Source organism: Athene noctua, chromosome 1, assembly GCF_965140245.1.
Source record: "Athene noctua chromosome 1, bAthNoc1.hap1.1, whole genome shotgun sequence".
NCBI classification, from domain to species: Eukaryota; Metazoa; Chordata; class Aves; order Strigiformes; family Strigidae; genus Athene; species Athene noctua.
In genome coordinates this window covers 132,318,930-132,324,929 of record NC_134037.1, presented here as the reverse complement: position 1 = coordinate 132,324,929, position 6,000 = coordinate 132,318,930, and the positions used below count along the sequence as shown (strand labels likewise).

The window sequence follows — 6,000 nt, the reverse complement described above, 5'->3', positions numbered from 1 at the left end:
CAGAAGCCCTCGAGTCCTAAAAAAGAACGGAGCGAGCGCTGCTTTCCTTCCCCCGGCAGGAGGGTTCAGAGCTCGGGTACCAAGCCCCGGGGCCGCGGGGCAGGGGGGGGAACCGAACCACCGGCGCCCGGCAGCCCCGCGGGCACCACGGCCGCACCCCAGTGCCGGGCAGCGGAACTTGCGCCTCGGCCGGCGCAGCGCAGCGCAGCCGCGGGAGGATTCACGAAGAGGTATCGGACTTTCCGGCACCTGCTGGGCGGGATGCGCGATGCCCCGGCCGGGGCGGAGCGGTGCGGAGCGGAGCGCGCCCGGGCGGGTCCCCGTGGTCGCCCCCCCTCCTTTCGCCTTGCGTGGCCCGTGGGAGCGGGCCCGGGTGCCGGACGCGGCGGGGAGGGCTGGGACGGGGCCCTGGCCAAGGGGTTTCTCTCGCCCCCACTCCCCCCCTCCTCCCCTCGCCGCCGGTTCCCGTGAGGCTGCAAGTGCCGCCGCGGCAGCTGGGGGGGGGGTGGGGGGGGTGGGGGGTGCGGCGGGGGATGCTGCCGCCGCCCTGCCCAGCGCCGGAGTGAGGGCAGGAGCTGGTGGCGGCAGGAGCAGCCCCGGCGGCGGGACGAGGTGAGCGGGGAGCGGCCCCACGGGAGCGGGGCCGGGGCGGGCAGGGCTCCCGCCGGGCCAGGGGGCTGTGGGGGGGCACACGGGGAAGGGACGGAGCGCAGCCCTTGGGGTTCGCGCTGGGGCGGCAGGGAGGGAGGGGGGAGCCCGCCGGTGCCAGCGCCGGGGTCCAGTTTTGGGGGTGCAGAAATCCGGAGGAGCAGAGCCCCCGGCGACGCGGGGTTGGGGAGGCGGGGGTGGGGGGGGGAAGCCGAGGGCGGCGGGGAGCCAGGGGCATTTCAGGGCTGAGCCCGGCCGGCCATGCCAGACGCAGACGTAATTCCACGGAGGGACCCCTCCGTCTCCCCTCCCCAAATCTTGGGCAGGGTAGCTTCTGAGACATGTCGGCTCAGGCGAAAGGAGAAATTTCCGTAAAGCTCGGAGGTGTTTTCTCTGGCTGAAGTTATCTAGGAATAATATTGAGGGGAAGAACAGTAATTCATAACAGAACTTTAAAGAGCAACAGGTTGTTTTACTGAAATCGCACGCGCTGGGAAAAAAAAATCACCGCGAGCGGTCCTGATAGAAAACGGCCAATAGCAGTATCGTGCAAACAGATTTGTAGCACAGTTAGGAGTTTTGGGAGCTCCTAACACAAGGCAAAACAAATTTCACCATATGTCTGAAGCGAGATTCTAAAAACTAATGAATCTGACCTTAAAAATCTTCATTTTTTACTTCTGTGGATACAGGATATGAGCCTTAGAATTACTTTCATGGGTTTAATTGTTGGAATGTGTTTCCCTTTTTACTGATGTTCTTCCTACCTGAAACGCGTGGTCCATTATGCAGAGCCCTCCTGCTCACTGCCAGTCTCAGCCCCCCCCAACCATCCCTGGGTGTCTTTCTGTGCAGTCTTGGTGCAAATTACAGTTAACCCCGATGGACACCCCGGGCTGGACTCAGGGGAGTAGGGGAGGTCATGGGCCAGTAGCCCTACATCTCCCAGCCATGTCCAGTGCAGTGCTCCTGGCCGGGCATGTGCGGGGTCGGGGAGAGTGGCTTTGCAGGCTTTTCCCGATTTCCCCTTTCGAGTAGTGGCTCGATCAGTCAGGACTTTTTTGCCTCCTACTCGAGTTTCACAATCGGGTGTAAATGCAAAGAGGATGTGCTGGGAGGGGCAAGGTCAGAGGAGTATTGGTGAGGCGTTGCTAAGGCCATTTCTTAGGCAGTGTAGTGTCCCTGAAAGTGTTTATTCTAAGTGGAACTTAGAGCTCTTAACTCCTGTTCTTGATTTAGCCTGGGGATGGGCAACTGTAGACTCCTTTCACTTACTGTTCTTACCTTCTCACCTCACCACGCTGCAGGACTGAGCTTTCCTTTCTATGGGAAATGCAAGTTCCAGCCCCCGGGACAGGACCCACTTTTGTTCCCTGTGCATTCACTGGGGTCTGGTCATTGATCCCAGTGTTGTGAAGTCTGAATCCATACATCTTCTCTAGTTGTGAGAGTGGAAAAAATGGGTAGGATGATTATTAGGAATATTTTTGCTGAGGTTTACTGAGTGGTGGTGAAGGAATCCGACAGCTGTTCAGATGAAATGCTGTTTCAATAACTAGCTTACGTTTAATTAGCATAATTGAAGTTGTTGAAGAGTAGCTCATTTTAAAGCAGATTATGGCAGGTTGGTGATGAGAAGGCATACAGAGCATCCCAAAGTAATTCCTTTTATTCTAACATATGCAATGGCTGATGTTTGGGGTCATGTATAAAATCGTTAGGGTGACCCAAACTCTATGCCCAAGTGTGTGTCAAATCTTATCACAGTATTTGACACCAGTCTGTCCTACCCATAACCTCTCAAAGAGGCTAGTGGTGAAGTGGGTGGCATGCAGGCAAAATTTTGACATCATTCTCAAAGTAGCAAGAGAGCAATGTTGATGGAGAAGGTCGTAGAGTTACCTCCTGTGCTAAATTTTATGGCTCAATGGAAGAATTCAGATCCCAGATCTGTGAGCCTGATGCCCTTTGTGCCATTCTCAAACCTCAATACTTTCTTGATATTTGATAAGCTTGTTATAATTATCTATTGAAAGGTAAGCAAAAATGTCCAGTGAGAGAGTGGGAGCTTTTCAGTCCACTCCCATTCCATCTGCATGTTGGTTGCAAACTGTTGCATCTCCAGTTAGTTGCAAACAACCTCTTCTGCATAACTTGATAGGCTTTCTCAGTCACTTATTAACTGCAAGAGTGTGGAATGCTTTACCTGCACTAATTTGTGCCAACAATTGTAAGAACATTATTGACACTCTAGTAGACTGAGGGGGCCATTGACAGAGTGGTGGTAGGGTTAGTACCAAAAATTCTCTGCTGATGTATCAGGGCTAATTCTGTATAAGCACTTTTTTTGTTCAGCTGAAAAAGTTAGATGAACTGCTCAGCTCACAAAATATGAGAGGTTGTAACCTCTTCATGTGTATGTGAAATGCTAGTGAAGGCAACACAATCTAGCAACTTAATGGTAAAGACGATTCCAGAATCTCTTCTGGGCTTGGACACTGACCTGGGGCAAACCATTTCCTCTCAGTTTTCTGGTTTCAAAAGTGGACATAAGAACCTTGCCTCACGGAGTCTAGTTAGAAATGTCATGTTTAGAAACAGGGGGTTCCAAAGCACACTGGAATTTCCATGCAAAAAGCTCCGTATTGTTATAAGGTATGGTTACCCTATGGGAAAAGGCAAAGCAGAGGGGTTCAGAAGTTTCTGATCCTTTTTTCTGCCATTTTCAGGAGTGTTCAACTGTCTGTTGTGGTCCAACGGGTCAGGCAACCACTTCTCTGTTCTGCAGTCTTCAGGTGGACCTTATAACTAGATCCCCTATACCTGAAACTAGTTTTACTGATTTTAATCCATTTTGGAATTGGAGGGAAAACTTCATTCTGCTGAACTTGATATTTTCTATTTATTAATCGTTAGCTTGGGGCACTTGGGGCTGGTGTATTAACCTGTCTCTGCCTACAGTGCCTGGCAGTGGGACAGTAACTACTTGGTGGACAAGGTACTGAATACCTGGGTGAGTCTCTGATATGGGTATGACAGTTAGTAAGTGCCTGGGTTCTGATCTTCACTTCTTGAAAAATGTGTGTGTTAAATACAGCTGTGGTATTGCAGATAGAGATACTCAATATTGTCTTGCACAGAAAGTGAGGGCCGTTGTGCTGTGTTCTAACTCTGGAGGCAGATTTGAACCATGGCTTCTCAAGACTTGTCAGAGTGGAAGTACTCGTGGTTAATGGTGGCACTTCACATGCTAACGGTGACCATTCCAACACATTGCACAGGGAATGGGAATTTGTGATGGCCCGAAGAGAAGAAAAAGATGACAGAGAAAAGAAAGAAGGATGGGGAAGGAAAAAGAGACAGGAGCAAGGGTGGCAATAATCCTAGCAAAGTGAACATTTTCCAGTAAGCAGTTCTGAATGTGATGTAAAAAATAACAACTGAAAGTTTTATTTTACTACACAGAGCCCAAATTCTTCCTTTGATCTCTGTACAAGCTTCCTTTTGGCATCTGTGGGAGATCAGTGGAGAGAGGGGAGTGTGTAGTCTTGAATTTATGATGCAGCTCGTCAACAGTCATGAAATGGAATTCAGTCCTCTCAAAAAATGAAGACATAGCCATGAGTCAAGCAGAAAGGTACACTCATGGTCCTGAAATAAATGATAAAAATCAGTCTGTTCACTTACATCTCATAACCAAAACAGTAGGTAAATTATCTGAATACTCTGTTCATTGCAGCTAAACTGTTGGCATCTATTTAAAAAATACCTCAGTGTCCATGCTACTGTCTACAGGAATTCCTTAATACACTTGGTTTGTGTAATAGTTTACACAAATACTCTATTTAAAAATAGACTTTTACTAGTATTCAGCATCTAGAAACAGTTATTTCAGCTTAATCAGTTAGGAACACATTAATGGCCTCTGATGAGTAACAATAAATACTCTACAACACTTTCTTAAATTATGGGATCAGTTTAGGAAATTTTGCTAATTAAACTTACTACTTGAAAATAGCAATATGTGAGCTTTAAAAGATAGATAACAGATGCGCTACCCTTTCTAAGCCAACCAAATACACAAAAATTCGTAGAACTTAAGATGATTGATTTCAGGATATTTTTCAGGTGTTTATCATGAACAATCAACATACAGGTCATCATCTACAGAAAGCTCACTTTAACTCAAAAGCGTTTGACACCTGTTTCTGTTTGCCTGTTGTGCCACTGCTATACTTGGGCACCCAATATCTTGAATTAAAACATGGGGAAGCTAGGGGCTTTGGGGTTTTTAACATACATTTTATGAGAAACAAAACATTTAGGAGCAACCCAAAGCAAAATCTAACATTAAAGTATTTCTATAAGTCATCCTTGCTCTGAGAAGCTCTGCCTCCTTTCTGCCTTTGGTCAGCACCATGACACTGCTCAGGGCAGTCTGCTGGGTTTTGCAAGGAGTAAGGCTGCTGACCTGTTCCTGTTACCATTACTTGTCTCCACTTAGGAGGGTATCTCGTAAAGGAAAATAGTGGTCTACAGTATCCTCTGCAAACAGAAAAGAGAGCTGGTCCCTACCATAAAGTGCTCTCAGGCAGATTAGGTTAAGGACATGAAAGAGATTTCATCTTTCCATTTTCCATCATGATCTCCTCAAGGTAGAGCTTAACAGTTGTAGTCCTTTTCTCTAAGAAGTACCATCTAACCTGTATTTTCCACTTTATGTTCTCTGTGCTTTCTTTTTACATTGTAACATTAATCATGAAAAGGGGACGTTCATTCCCAATTTCTGGGGGCTGGCACCGTTAGGATTTGCTTGTGAAGTTTCTTTGAGAATGGCCTGTGCTAAAGGAGCACCACTGAAGACAAGCTGTTGGAGGAATGTAATGTTATGGGGAGATTTCCTCTGGCCCCATTACTCCTGGCTCCTCTAGTACCAACTGGTAGCATGAGGAGGGGATGGAGATGTTACAGATGACTGTTTCAGTGAATGTGTAACAGATCTGCATCTCTTATACTGGCTGTTAGTGTCAGAGCATTCAGCAGACGCAGGAGCTCTCCAGGAGCATCCACTCACAGCTGTATTCACATGATTCATTGCACAAAACTCTCCACAGAGGCAAGGCAAAAAAGGGAGGTTGAGATCTGGTGGTGATGGGTTATATCAGTGACTTTACAGGTCTGAGGTAGCTGATGGGTTGTTCATCCAGCCTTCTACTTAAATTCTTCTTTGAAAAGCCTGAGCTGATCTATAGTTTGCAGACAGTTTTGCTGGCATCCTTCCTCTTCCAAGGAAGGTTCAGGTACCTTTAAAATACACGGCGAGTCCCATTTTGGGTGCACAGCCATTTGCCA

At 47.9% G+C, this 6,000-nt stretch overlaps 1 protein-coding gene across 1 annotated transcript in view; it reads left to right on the top strand.

Annotated features, from left to right (window-relative positions):
- The first annotated feature begins 407 nt into the window (after window positions 1-407).
- Window positions 408-6,000, top strand: part of CASR (calcium sensing receptor) — an 80,971-nt gene continuing 75,378 nt past the window's right edge. Inside the window, exon 1 of the mRNA XM_074896770.1 lies at window positions 408-612. The gene's annotated coding sequence lies outside the window, so the exon portion shown is untranslated. The remainder of the gene's footprint in view (window positions 613-6,000) is intronic.